The following is a 15,999-nucleotide window of genomic DNA, read 5'->3' as shown; positions in this document are numbered from 1 at the left end:
GTCTGTTAGTACGTATTTTTATTCTTGGCCTAACTTTAAGGACATTTTTCCCTGGAGAATTTTATTATTAGTATTAGTGTTTTTTTTCTATTACAGCCATCTTATTCGACTAGGTGGATTAAATTGTATAGCGCGGGGTTCCGGGTTGCACAGTCCGATATGCATCCTGCCCTCTTAGGAGCCCATCACTTTTCTCACTTGTGCTCAATTTCTAGTAGCACACTCTTCTGCATGAGTCCTAGAGCTACTTCGGCATCTACTTTTTCCAGATTCGTTTTCAGGTATCTTGGGATCGTGCCTAGTGTTCTTATGATTATGGGTACAATTTCCAGTGGCATATCTCATAATCCTTCTTATTTCAATTTTCATGTCTTGATACAGATTTTTTCTGTCTCATCTACTCTGGTGTCACATGGTATTGCTACATCAATGAGTGATACTTCTTGATTTTGTCCATCAACGTCACTTCTGGTCTCTCTTGGCCTGCCATCACCCTATATGTTCTGATACCATACTCCCAGAGGATCTTTGCTTGATCGTTTTCTATGCCTTCCATAGGATGGTGTTCATACCACTAATTACTGCAAGCTAGTTGGCGTTACTTGTAAAGGCTCCAGTGGAGGGCTTCTGCTACTGAATCATGCCTCTTTTTGTACTGGTTCTGTGCAAGCGCCGGACATTCGCTAGCCATGTGGTTTATGGTCTCGTTTTTCATATTGCACTTCCTGCATAGGGGTAAGATGTTAGGTATTCCATCTATTGTATTTGGACATATCTGGTTCTTAGGGCCTGATCTTGTTCCGGTGTTAGTATTCCTTGTTTCCTTCTTGAGTTGTCCCGTCATGTTTCATCGCTGGCCAGTTCATTAGTCTGAGTCATGTACTGTCAGTGCATTGGTTTGTTGTGCCATTCCTCCTGTTTTATTTTCATTCTCCTGTCTCTGTATATGTCTGGGTATTATTATTATTATTATTATTATTATTATTATTATTATTATTATTATTATATTATAGTAGTAGTAGTAGTAGTAGTAGTAGTAGTAGTAACAACAAATACATATATGGTTCCAAAGATCACAAATTATATACTACAGAAAATCTAAACGTTCACAGTAGTATCGATGGTCAAACGTGAACGATGACCACCAGGGAATGTCAAACTCCTCTTCCAAAAATAAGTAAATATTGTCTCCCGTTTTATTTCCAGACAGATAGTGAAGCGGTTTATGCTTTTATGACATCCCTTCTTTTATAACACTTATTATAGTCGTCTTATATCTAGAGAATATTACATACAACATCCACGTGCTAGACCGCATTCGATAACGCGGCATCTCTTTGATGTCAATATTATCCTCTTGAAGTTTGTTGACAGTTCAACGTTGCGAACGATGTGATACCAACGGTTGTATAGATTTCGTGATCATATTCATGTTGTTAATTTTATTAAAAATTTATGTGGTTTTAGGCGTTTTAATATGTGCCTTAATGTTAGGATTACAATAGAAAATCGCGCAAAGACACTATAATTTATACATACATATATAGTGTGTATATATTTATAGTCATTTTATGTACATATATGTAATCATATGTATATGTGTATATACAAAGACATTCTATATATATATATATATATATATGTGTGTGTGTGTGTGTGTGTGTGTGTGTGTGTGTGTGTGTGTATGTATGTATAAACGACTTCCACCTGAAACTAAAAGGCAAATGTTAACTACCAAGTTTACACGTTTTATTTTTTACAATGATGTGCTTTAGTAGGCGTGAATAAACTTGGTACTGAATTTATGCTTGTTAGTTTCCTGTGGTAATTTCTTCTATTACGAATATCTTCCCCGTTCAACTTTTCAAAATATTCAGTCCATTGACACAGGACGCCATTCTCGTCAAGCTTCATCTCTCCTGTTGCTCGGTATATTTTGAGATCCGCTTGCTCATGACCAGTCCAGCATTTTACTACTTAAAAATACCAGTTCGTTTTCTCCCCAGGTGTTTGCCCAGATTTTACTCTTTCAGGTTATTCTCTTTTTCGCTCAATTTACCCTCCACTGCCCTTTGTTTTCTTTTATACCATACCACATTTCCTTCTCGGGCATTCCGCTGAGGGTATTTTATTTGTGTATTTCTGGTAATAGAAGTTCACCCTCGACGTGGTTCGGAAGTTACGTAAAGCCGTTGGTCCCGTTGCTGAATAACCACTTGTTCCATGCATCGTAAAAACACCATAAAGCAAACAAACAAACAAATATACCCCATTTCCCAAAAATAGCCCTCTAATTTCATCATCCCATGGTTAGTTGGCATTTCTGCTATCTTGGTCAACACCCCTTATACCTGTGAGCTCATCCCCTAATTTTTCGAATTCCCCCCGTACATCTACTCCAGTGTCTTTTTACTGGGGTCCATTTTCTGCCATATTTTACGTAGTTGATGTCCATATTTCTTTTTAAAAAATAACTTGTCTTCGTGACAATTATAGCCGGCTTCGTGGTGTTCATTGAATCATTCGTAAATATTCATCAAATAGATTATGATTGAACATTTGTCCATAGTCGTCTACGTGGATGTTATCTTTACCATTCTGCTCATATCTCCGTTTACCTGAGGAACATGATCCATCCCTCTCTCTCACCTGACACCATAGAATTGACCTTGTAGTGACCAGTTAACCAGTTCTTAATAAATGAGAGAGAGAGAGAGAGTCCTGTGTGGGGCGGTGGTTGTGGGGGAGGGGGAGTAGGGGGGGTAATGTCAGGATAAAACGACATGTCAGGCAAATGTTACAAAAATTAAACTTTTTATGTCAGTTGTCAGTGGTCTAATCTAAATTACCTTGCAACTTTAAAAGACAATCTTGTGTTTTACGATCGTCTTGCGTTACCCTTCGTGGCGCTGAAATCTTTTCGCCTTCAAATTTCTAGCTTTCTTGGCATTTTTATAATATGTAATTCTTTCCGTTGTCGCACCGTTTTCATCAGTAATAATATTGTTGCAATTTCGTGTTAGTTTCATTTTCTAGTTTCTATGATATTTTTGCTTGGAGTTATTTTTTTATATTGTTTTGCGCGTGATACATTTTATATAGTTCTTGAAATTTTTCTCATTTTCATTTTTTTTATACATTGACATTATACTGGTTTTCCTTTCATGTTTGAACGTTTCTTGCTTAATTTTAAAAAATGTTTTTGTCCGAATTGTCTTTTATCGTAGTATATTTTCCTTTATCACTATTTCTGGTTTATTATTTTAATTTTCAGTTTTCCTTCGTATTTTGAATAGTTTTTTTATAACTTCGTTTAATCTTCTCGTGGCGTTGTTTATTCATTCTGAACATATTACGCTTTTATTCGGTGCTTATGTAATGCTATGTTCTTTTATTTCTAGCATTTTAAAGAATCTTCATCAAGGTTTAAGGGCGTAATGATTTTCTTCTATGCACTGGAATATTTATTTTCTACAATTTTTTATCTTACTTTATGGAGATATAAGTATACCTGTACCTTTATTGTTTATAGAACATTTTATTTCACAGTTTAGACTGGTTTTGACGCTTGAATACAAATTTTAATATTAATGTCGGAGGTATATTAGCAATTATTTGTTCATTTCCATATATATAAATTTATTGTTTCTCTTAATTTTTTCTTTAATGCTGGCCTGGGGGTCACCGATGTTTTCATTATAAAACTGAAGACTGCGGTATATATATATATATATATATATATATATATATATATATATATATATATATATATATATATACTATATAAATAAACATGCCCGAAGGACATGCAGTAACATCTAACTTTTTCCTGTATTTTATTATTATTATTATTATTATTATTATTATTATTTTATTAGTTATTAGGCAAGTAGCAACAGTTTTCTTTTATGTTTTTTTCAGTGATTCTTCTATATTTTTGTAGGTACAGCGGTAAAGAGAAACAGAAATGTTCAAACTCAAACTTAAAACGGATATGTTTGAAGTGTCGCCTCAGGTACTGTCAGAAGTGGAAAGTTTCCTTCTTTAACATTGCAAAGGAAATAAAATTTGTAACATTTTAATATTTTCTTTTTGCCTTTTCAGCGCATTTCTTTAAATTATGTCCACGTACATAAAAACGTCAACAATTTATTACTTTCCTAAACTACGTTGCTTATTATTAGTTAGGTATTTTTTTGTAAATATGTCAACTACTACATTATAGATGAAGTTTCGCTAATATTCCTTAGTTACCGAGAAATGTGATTTTAGTAATAGTTTTTTTTTGTCAACTTCTCTGGAAAATTTACGCTAGTTTACATTTTACTTTTATCATTTTTGGAGGTGCAGACAGACAGTGATCGTTAGCAACTTTTTACTTTATTTATTTTTCTTATTTTTAATAAAGTTCTGCTATCATTTTTTGGCACAGAGAAATTATATTAATTAAGAGTTTCTCCTGATTCCATTAAAGTCTGAACTGTACTATTCTGTTGAAACGTCACTGCGTCTTTTGCTCCGGACGCTCATCATTCTTCTTCGCTGTATTTCAAGGCTTGAAATGGCCTCTAAGCATGACAGCTAAGGTGCGTCATCACTTGCATTGTGAGATATGTTGCTCTGCGTCCATTTGTTGCCTTCGTTTAAGGTTTTATTCTGTTCAGTCCTTTTTTCTTTTTTGTTTATTTCAGATGTTATTTTAAAGGTTTTATTGCTTTTTTAATATTTTTGCGTGGCTACTGTATAGAGGCTATAATGTTATAATGCTTTAATTTTTTTTTATTATGAATAATTTACTGTCTAGTTGTGATTATAAATATTCTGTATTTATTTAGTCGATTCTTCGTTAACCATGGGTCAGTACTGTGTTTGTGCATTTGTACACACAAGCATATATACCGTTTTCAAGCTTTTTTTTTTTTTTTTAGTTCTAGCTGCTGGACCCGGCGTTGCTTAAGATAAAAAGGGGCATGCATCTCTCGATGACAACCCTACAGGGCGGATTATGCAATCACTTTCATAATGAGTAATCACTTGGGATCCTGTCAAGTCTAAGAAGTTGTGAAGAATCCGAAAAGTTTGCTGTTAACTCCGACAGTTGTAAAAAAAAAAAAAAAAAAAAAAATGAACGGGTATGAAAAAGACGGTTTAAGCGGTGGCCATGGTTTAAGGTCCCCTTAAAAACGGCCATCGAATTTTGGATTGTGACTGAAACCTTTCTTGCGCGAGGTAAGTCTATGGTAAAAATTTGGTAGCCCCAGCTTTCATTGCCTAGGAGGACGGGAGTCTTATAGTGAACATTTGGTAGCCCTAGTTTTCATTGTCTAGGAGGAGGGGAGTCTATGGTAAAAATTTGGTAGCCCTAGCTTTCAATGTCTGGGAGGAGGGGAGTCTATGGTAAAAATTGGATAGCCCTAGCTTTCATTGTCTGGAAGGACGGGAGTTTATGGTAAAAATTTGGCAGTCCTAGCCTTCATAGTCTAGGAGGAGGGGAGTTTATGGTAAAAAACATGTCTAGCCTCCATAGTCCTAGGAAAAATGAGTTCTATGGTATTTTGGTGGAGTCCTACGCTCCATAGTCTAGGAGAGTTTATGGTAAAAATTTGGTAGTCCTAGCCTTCATAGTCTAGGAGGAGGGGAGTTTATGGTAAAAATTTGGTAGTCCTAGCCTTCATAGTCTAGGTAGAGGGTTGGAGTTTTATAAATTTTGTCCAACTGGTTATCCTAAGCCTCCCAAAAAATATCTAGGAGAAGGGTAGTTCTTTTGGTCAAAAATGGTAGTCCTTAGCCTTCCTTAGTCCAGAGAAGGGGAGTCTATGGTATTTGGTATTCTAGGGGCCTTCATAGTCTAGGAGAAGGGGAGTCTATGGTAAAAATTTGGTAGTCCTAGCTTTCATAGTCTAGGAGGATGGGAGTCTATGGTCAAAATTTGGTAGCTCTAGCTTTTAGAGTCTGGGCGTGCAGAACGAACACAGACAGGAATTGAATATGCCTTATATATATATATATATATATATATATATATATATATATAATATATATATATTTATATATATATATGTGTGTGTGTGTGTGTATAATATATATTAGATAGATAGATAGATAAATGAATATTGACATCAGTACCATGTCATTTATGTTTTTGTTGCTAATATGTTCCTTGTAATAATGTGCCATCACCGTGAGTTAGGGGCGCAAAGGCTTGTGCATCTGTGATACTCAGAGACTTTTATTGCTGTCATTACATCGAAGTTCAAGCGAGGTTACATCTTGCAATACTGCCTTTTGACACTTTTAGTTTGGTTACTTTTATTTCCTTTGCACTTTTATTTTATGAAAGTTTCTTTGCATTTCACTTGAGAAAGCTTCCTGTTCGAGCTACAGGATTTTTGGCATTGGAATTAAAAAAATGATTTTAAAAATGTTGGAAAATTTAATAAAAATTAACTACAGGAACCTTGCTCATGAATAATAATAATAATAATAATAATAATAATAATAATAATAATAATAATAATAATAATAATAATAATAATAATAATAATAATAATAATAATAATAATAATAATAATAATAATAATTAATAATAATAATAATAATAATAATAATAATAATAATAGAGGACTGGGTCAACATCGAGAACAGAGCACTGGGGCAATATCTGAAAACCAGTGAACACGAGTGGCTAAAGAGTGCATGGGAAGAAGGACTAATAAAAGTAGACGAAGACCCAGAAATATACAGAGACAGGAGAATGACAGACAGAACAGAGGACTGGCACAACAAACCAATGCACGGACAATACATGAGACAGACTAAAGAACTAGCCAGCGATGACACATGGCAATGGCTACAGAGGGGAGAGCTAAAGAAGGAAACTGAAGGAATGATAACAGCGGCACAAGATCAGGCCCTAAGAACCAGATATGTTCAAAGAACGATAGACGGAAATAACATCTCTCCCATATGTAGGAAGTGCAATACGAAAAATGAAACCATAAACCACATAGCAAGTGAATGCCCGGCACTTGCACAGAACCAGTACAAAAAAAGGCACGATTCAGTGGCAAAAGCCCTCCACTGGAGCCTGTGCAAGAAACATCAGCTACCTTGCAGTAATAAGTGGTACGAGCACCACCAACCTGAGGGAGTGATAGAAAACGATCACGCAAAGATCCTCTGGGACTATGGTATCAGGACGGATAGGGTGATACGTGCAAACAGACCAAACGTGACGTTGATTGACAAAGTCAAGAAGAAAGTATCACTCATTGATGTCGCAATACCATGGGACACCAGAGTTGAAGAGAAAGAGAGGGAAAAAATGGATAAGTATCAAGATCTGAAAATAGAAATAAGAAGAATATGGGATATGCCAGTGGAAATCGTACCCATAATCATAGGAGCACTAGGCACGATCCCAGGATCCCTGAAAAGGAATCTAGAAAAACTAGAGGCTGAAGTAGCTCCAGGACTCATGCAGAAGAGTGTGATCCTAGAAACGGCACACATAGTAAGAAAAGTGATGGACTCCTAAGGAGGCAGGATGCAACCCGGAACCCCACACTATAAATACCACCCAGTCAAATTTATTTTTTTTATTATTTTTGGTTTTTATTCTGTACCAATTTTTCATAAAATAAATTCTCGTTGTAATAATGCCAAAGCCTTACATTATTGCAGCATGTTTGTAGCATTTTTTATTTTTAAAAATACTATGATTATGAACAAATATATACTTTGTTTTATCGCTGAATAAACCTAAGTTTGTAAAATTAGAATCCATTTGGTTTATCAATAATTTCTTTAGCCCTTTCATTTTTGCTTGACAAAATTGGTAGATCATTTAGTGTTAGGTGATGGTTGGCGTTTCCTTTATTTCAAATTTAATTGCAGTGGAACTTTTTTTTCGTGAATATAATTTTTCTCTATGAACAATTGCAAAAAAGAATTTCTTGTAATGGGCATTCTAACGATCTTGATCATATATTCGACTACCTAATTTGTTAAAAAATCCGGACATTCCATGTTCTACAGACGATATCAGTCATTTTACTACTATTATTAGCTCAATAATATCATGACTACTGAAAAATTTACGTGCAGTTACAGTTATAAATATTATACTAACGTCATGGTTTATAAGGAAATATCTCCAGCTCTAGGAGCAAGAGCCCTCGCTGATGTAAGGCTGCCTTGATCTGTAACCAAAATCATATCTTCTGGGGGAGTTCGACTTTGACTTCCGTAAATAATAATTTTAGATATCCGTGAGTTATGAGTAACAAACGACTAATGTGGATCCATCTTCGATTAAGATTAGCTTGTGCGATTTAGGTCTCTCTCTCTCTCTCTCTCTCTCTCTCTCTCTCTCTCTCTCGACTCCTCTTTTTCAAAGTGCTTCTCTCTCTCTCTCTCGCTCTCTCTCTCTCTCTCTCTCTCTCTTCTTCTCTCTTCTAAAAATATCGTTTAGCAAATGTTCCAATTATTTTCGAAAAGGTTTTAGCAAAAGCTGACCTTCAATATCTCTCTCTCTCTCTCTCTCTCTCTCTCTCTCTCTCTCTCTTTGGACATTTATAAAAAAATATTCTAAATATTTTACAAAACGTCTTTAACAAAAGCTGGAATATAATCTTTCCAGAGAACTTTAGATAGATAGCTTTTTAGGCTTGGCGGAGGTTTGCTGCCACCAAACAAAGTTGATATTTTGAATCGAAGGTTGCTGAGAGAGAGAGAGAGAGAGAGAGTTCCCCCAGTTCGTTCACGTTTCAGTGCTTGTAGTTTTGTAAGCAAATGCGTACGAGTTAAGCAGCTTAACAATATCACGGCACTCATTACTAAATCTACCATTATTACATTTATCAGTTAATTGGCTGGTCTTTGGTATATTATGTTCTACATATATACATCTTGAATATTTTACTTTGTATTTATTTCCACGGAAAACTAGATTTATTTTCCCTTAATAATTTCTCAGTCAGATTATTTATGAACTATTTTTTTTACGTGTTACCGTGTTACCAAGAGAAACTAATTATTGTAGAATGAAGCGTATTTTTTAGACTTATGTAATTGAATTACTTAGGCTTTTGATAATTTAATCACAATAAGAAGCTATATATAAGAACGCTTAGGCCTCCAAAGAAATGATTGTTTAAAGAAAGGCTTAAGGACTCATTATGGCAAACACACAATGAACTATACTTAAGGATTTGGTTGTAGTTCAGTTACGTTGGTGACGACTCACCACGAAGTGTCCGAACACTCGTTTTCCTTCATGCAAGCTGCAGTTTCAACTGCCAACAACCAAATCCCGACGAGGCCATTCATAATTCGGAACAGGATGGGATTAGGGATGTACCTCTGGTACAACATAAATCTAATATTCCGGTATCATGCCACTGCAGATACCCGAGGGGTTGGGGTGGGGGAGAGGGAAGAATTGGGGGAAGGGGTTGCGGGAGGGGGAGGGGAGGAAGCGTGAAGGGATTGGTCTCCAATCACGTCGGGAGAATAGAGGAGACTTAGAATACAAAACAAAAGGCTGTGGCTTTCACGTGGTCGTGGACGAAAGGGATTGATTAATCTGTGTGAAGCATTTTTGCCGTTGAATCACCAAAGGGGCTACTGGAGATGAGGATTTAATTGGATTTAAGCGGTCGGTTATGAGCTCCCTCGTTAGAAAATACTCGGCTAATTTCCAGGGATATCAAAGAAACTAAGTATTCATCAAGAAAATGAATCTTTTTCATTAATTTTTATCTGGAATTTTTTTTTTTTTTTTTTTTTTTTTTTTTGTCAAAGGCATGAATGACAGTTCATTTGGTGTAGTCTCACTCCTTTAATTTCTTGACTGTATTGTAAAATATTCTCGCAATTAACGTCTTGATATTCACTGCAGTCGTTCGCTCCCATGACGGAGATTAGCCTAATCAAACCTACCCCTGAGTAGTTCGTTCTATTTCATTCATTATGGCGTCATTCAGACTTCATAAAGAAAGAGCGGTGATGACGTGACTTCCATTAAAGAGAAAAGTCTGCACATGTGGCTGGAAATTGTAAAAACCTATCTAGGTATGCGCTTAGGATTACTGGGCCACAGGTTGGTCGCACGCACCGTCTATAAACATTGTACATCAAAGTTAAACGTGAATGCAGTTCTCTTCTTCAGCGTCAAATTCACGACGGGACGTGTAGTTATTAACTTACAGAACTGCCATCACGCTATTAACATAAAGGCAGGATAATTCCGAGGAAATGGTACTGAATGAATCGAAGCAGCGTCATGATATCACTAAGAAAGATATGTTGCCACCCTATTCTCGATGACACGTGCGTGGCTGGAACACGAATACAATAGACTACCAAAGTCCAAAGAACATTTTTTTGTCTTTACGAAATTAAAAAACGCTCTGTCATATAGAAATCGCAAAGGTGATAGTTATTAATAATTTTGGCATTATTATGACTGATGTAATTAGAGTGTAGATTTATTGCGTTCGTCATGAAATTCCTAGTCGTGACAATTTTGATAATGAAATTCATTGGTTAATATTACATGGAAACCAGAAAGATAACGTACATCGAGTATTTAGTCATAAGAATATTCACAATTTTAGGAATAAGATTGACGGATAATATTTTTTTATTGCCAAATTCCTTACAGGAAGGTTGTAGATAGCGAAAAACACATTTGGTTTTCGGTAAAAAAAAAAGGAGTAGTAAAATTGATCTCCAACGTGAGTAATAACTGTAGCGGCGAACAGTGCCCCGAAGAGAGAGGATTAACACTGCAAGTAGATGTCAGTTCCTGATCGCAGAGATCAATAACTCCGTATAACAACTCATTAAGCAAATGCATTAAAATGCTTTCACTTTCCCAAAAGAAGAAATGCAATGAAAAAAAAACTCAGAATAATTTAACGCAACTGCACCTGCTTTCGTCGCAAGTTGCACGCTGAAGACCTGGTCACTGTCGGTATCACTGCTGCTCCAGCCAATACTGCCCCAGTCAGTGTTCCTGGCACTGCTGCTGGCACTGCCGATGGCGATGCTACTACTGCTGCTGCTGCTGCTCGCTGCTCTGCTCTTGTTGTAGTGTGGGTCAAAGCGGCCACATGGTGGGCAATAGCGACAAACGTTCCTCGAGTCTCGTAATGTTTCGTTCGCTCGACTTAGACTTCGATCACGGTTGAGTTCGCTGGAACGGTGACAGTGCCACAGCTCTAACAACAAATGCGTCCCATATTCACTAATCCGTTTCTTTAAATATCGACCTTTTGGAACTGCAACAATAACGAACGAAGCTCAGTACGAACGTGTCATATAATGGGGGCAATTATGGCGTAATTTCGTTAATTGGTTTGATTCTGTTGTCATCGTACGAAATTCGACGAAATGCGATTGTATCGAGTAGGGATTTTGGAGCATGGTCTGTGGTGGGTGGTTGTGTCCGTTAGAGGGGGAGGGGGAGGCATGAATAGGAGTAGGTGCAGGGGAGGGGTTGGGAATGGAAAATTAAGGGAGGAGGGGGAGGGGGGGATGGTGGGATGAGGGCAGCCCAATGGGGTTAGCGTATCGTGTTGATAGTGTGGTAATGGCCTGACCCAGCATGCGAGCAATTAGTCAGAATACGAACCCTATTGTGACGTGGCCTTTCACACATAATAATGACGCAGCCTCTGAAGGCATTGCTTTTGAAAGGTCCTTTCTCCACCCTAAACACTGATAAAACCTGCAGATCGCTTCCTTTTTTTTTTGTAGCCTGCCTGTTGTTCAAGTTTTTACATCAATTTTAGTTACAATTTTTCCATCGTATTATAGGCAAGCCCAAGGTTCAAAGAAAGGACTTTGGGCAGATCAGTAACTTCCTTAGAAGCTTCGGCGTCAGTGACCCAATTAGTTGTAACACCAGAAAACTCACAATCAGTCTGTCGGTCCTTCGGAGGAAAGACTCGCTCATTTTGCTTCTTTCCATTAGGCCTCGACCTGATAAGGATATTGCGTAGCCATAAACTAAAGCACTATAACGTCCATGTAGCTCCTCCAACCCTTCGCTGTCCGAGAAACCCCAACAGCCGTTAAATCACGGACTTTCCCGTCATTTCCCGGGACAATTTGCTGCTATCGTTTCTTTTTGTGGGATTAATTTACAGCCGGACAGTGAATGATGATGACGGCGGCGATAATGACGACGGCGGTGATGATGTCGGTAGTTCATGACGGCGATGGCACAAAGGATGTTTGTTGAGCTGATGAAGAGATAAATGGCATCCAGGAGGAAGGGGCGGGAGTTTTTCCCTCTTTAACTCGCACACTAAAGAGAACGGTAAAAGGGTGTTTTTTCCTCGTCTGAATAATAAATCTACTTGTTCGGGCAACCTAGTGTCCGTATGAAGCCCAGATTTGATGATAGGAAGAGGGGAAGAAAAAATAAAAGTGGGCTTACAACCATGATGGAAGCCCTTGAACATTACAATGCAATAGGTATTGGGAGTACCACTACATTTATCTATATTTTCATTTGATCTTAGGGCTGTGCATCCTGTTAGTTTAGAGTATGTGAGAATTGAAGGCTCATTTGATGTGCTTGATCAAACTATTTGTGACGTCTATGCTCCTTTGCTTCTTTGATTTGATTAATATATATTTTTGGCATTATGCCAAGGACTGGGGTAACTAAGGCCATTCAGCGCTGAAACGGAAATTGACAGTAAAAGGTTTGAAAGGTGTTACAGGAGGAAAACCTCGCAGTTGCACTATGAAACAATTGTTAGGAGAGGGTGATAGTAAAATGGAAGAAAGAGAATATGAACGGAGGTACAGTAAAAGGAATGAAAGTAGTTGCAGCTAGGGGCCGAAGGGACGCTGCAAAGAACCCTAAATAATGCTTACATTGTACGGAATGAGGTGCACTGACGGCACTAGTCTCCTACGGGATTTGTTGCTTGGAGATGATGAATATAAATGGGGAGAAATCTCAAACTTTCGTAGACGCATTTGAAGTTTCAGTTTTAACTAACATTGCAAACTGCAAGGTCATTGTTTTCTTTTTCTTTCAGGATCGTGCGCTTGTGATAAGTAACAGGCCATAAATATTGGCAAATATGGTCGTGTCTTAGGTGATCTCTGATGACATAATTTTGTAGATAATAGGTGAGAAGCTTGTTTGGATTCAGAAGACTTTAGGGCACAGTCGGTTTTTGAATGATTTGGAGTTAATTCTTTGCTTTCCCATAGAACATTTTGAGAGATATTTCCTACCATGCCGGTTTAGAGCTTTTTAAAAATAGTAGTTACCTAGAGTTACGGAGAATAGTGTATTGAATTCTTAGATACTAGTCATTAAGTGAGGAAACGCTTATCAGTCCCAAAAAACACCACTTTCCAATGTAAATACTCGCTAAAAAAAAAACGGAGTCGCAGGAGATCCGTCTCTCATAGTCAACTACAGACTGACATCTGTATCTGCTCGCGCATGCAAGGACTGAAAAATAATAACTAAAGCAAGTGACGAATGCAATACGCACAGGGTAAACCCTTTTTACTTCCCTATTTCTCTGTGATCCGTTCTTACACAATATGGAAAATTTTCTCGCACGGATATTTTGTTCTTTGTCTTCATGGCAGTAACTTCTACAAGACTGTGTCCCTGTGGAAAACTTCCTTGAAAACTTACAACCTTTTCGATGTCATAACGTATGGTGATTTTTGTTTTTTGTATAGTTTGTAAGTTGTTCGACCTCGACCTGACCATGGTGACACTCAAAAAACACGGGACGTCGCCGTACAAACGGAACAGCCAGGGCCCTGTAATCCCTGTGGCGAGCGCGCGCAGCGCAAAAATGTTTTAAAATGCGGATAAGGCGCGAAGCGCCGTTCCGCCACGCCGAAAAGGAAATTAGGAACGTGCAAAAAATGACCGCTAAAAATTTTTTTGCTGGTTTTCGTCTCCCCCACCCAAAACCTCCGATTCCCACCTGTGGACCCCAAGATTGTTGATGGTTGTAAGGGTTTTCCTCACGTATTCAATGATACTGAAGTATAGATAAAGCTATTTTAAGCTGTTTAACACATAGAAACTGGTGCGCCCCTTACCTATAGAATTACCTATGTATGTATTACATATATGTATATTAGGTAAAATAACGCCTTGAAAGAAGACTGAATTGTTAACCAACTTAGCTGTCGCAATAAAATTGTGGGCCTCGGTCCTACAGCTGAACAATTTTGAACAAATCTTGCCTACTTTCACCTGCCATTTGGATACTGGGACAATAAATTTACCCTTAATTGCAACCTTCGACGTTAGCACCTGTGGAATCGCTGTAGATTAAAACTGAAAAAGAGGCAAATCCTTTATAATGGATGCCTCGTACATAACACGCAAATGACTGTTTCCATCAATTGGTTCAACCCATACTTTTCACCCGAGTCGAGTGAATATTAATCATATATATGTATGTTATATATATATATATATATATATATATTATATTATATATATATATATATGTATATATAGTATATTATATATATATATATGTATATATATTATATATATAAATAAAATATATATATATATATATATATCATATATATTATATATATATATATATATATATATATCATATATATATATATATATATATATATATATATATAAATCCTAAATATATATATATATATATATATATTATATATATATATATATATATATATATATATATATCTATATATATATATATATATTTGACCACCATCTTTGAAAAGGCCTCAGATCGGCATACGTTAGCTCAATTCTGATGCTGTTAATTAATATATATATAGTATATATATATATATAATAAATTAACAGCATCAGAATTGAGCTAACGTATGTCGATCTGAGGACTTTTCAAAGGTGGTCATTTTCATCATGAGTCTTCACTCAGGTATTGGCATATTATTTTCTATAATATATAGCCCATTTACCTCCTGGTAATTTCACTGAATGTTTGAGTGTAATGGAAACGTTTTCTTGTCTTGTAAATATTTGCTTTTCAAAAGGAATATGACTAATGCGTTCAGTTAAAAAAAAAAACGGTTTTAATAAAGTGCTAAGTAAAGAAAAACGTTCAGTTTGGAATGTGTTTACATTTTAATAAAACTTTTTGATAGATGCTTGAGGAATGAGATCTTCACAGGGAATATGATTAATGTAAAGCCTTTCACAAACACAGAGGTTCTTTGACAAACTCACCAGAAGTGCTATGAATTTCGAGTAAATTATTTGCATCCCTAAAAGGAAATTACGTCTTTAGGAACGTAGATTAAAAAAAAAAAAAAACGCTTCGGTTGTACGCTTCCGTGAAGCGTTTAGCAAGCGCATGCACGGTACCGAAGTGGTTTGAAGATGAGGTGGTTACGTGCCTGCCTGTTCGTGACAATTATGACCAACAAATGAAGAATAAAATTAGTGTTTTTAGTTTTGAAGTGGTTATGTACATAGTTGTCGCGTGTTTGGAAAAGTAATGCATAGATTAAGGCAATAAGAAGTGATACTTGTCAAATATAAAAACCATTTAGAATTAAGATTTTTTTTTCGTTGTTAGGATACATTGCAGGAATTAATGTGGAATGAAGAAGAAAATTAGAGAACACAGCGAATCTAGAATTTGTTTAATGCGTTTTCATGAAGCTTTTGTAGAAAATGTGCAGACTTAATGAAAATGCTTGTCATGAAGCGCTTGTCATGATTATGTTGACAAGAGAAAAAAAAATTTTTGCTTCTCATTGAGCAGTCGAAGATGTACGTTTTGGACAAATACGTTTAAAATGAAGAAACATTGTCCAGGATTTGGTTCACTCGTCATGAAGCGTTTGTAAAAGAAATCCAGACTGAAAAAAAAGTTTTCTTTGCCAAAATGTATAGGAAAAAATGTTTCTTGCTAACGATTACAAAAAGAAAAACCGCACTAATTCCAGAAGTTGGGTTATTCATCTGTGAGTTGTTTATCA

The 15,999-nt window shown here is 36.4% G+C and overlaps 1 protein-coding gene across 1 annotated transcript in view; it reads right to left on the bottom strand.

Moving 5' to 3' along the window:
• The window catches only part of LOC135222857 (uncharacterized protein C3orf20 homolog), a 30,011-nt gene extending 18,936 nt beyond the window's left edge, over nucleotides 1–11,075 (bottom strand). The window contains exon 1 of the mRNA XM_064261195.1: nucleotides 10,935–11,075. The gene's annotated coding sequence lies outside the window, so the exon portion shown is untranslated. The remainder of the gene's footprint in view (nucleotides 1–10,934) is intronic.
• Between the last annotated feature and the right edge of the window lie 4,924 nt (nucleotides 11,076–15,999).

Source organism: Macrobrachium nipponense, chromosome 8, assembly GCF_015104395.2.
Source record: "Macrobrachium nipponense isolate FS-2020 chromosome 8, ASM1510439v2, whole genome shotgun sequence".
NCBI lineage: Eukaryota > Metazoa > Arthropoda > Malacostraca > Decapoda > Palaemonidae > Macrobrachium > Macrobrachium nipponense.
This window is presented reverse-complemented; position numbering and strand designations above follow the sequence as displayed.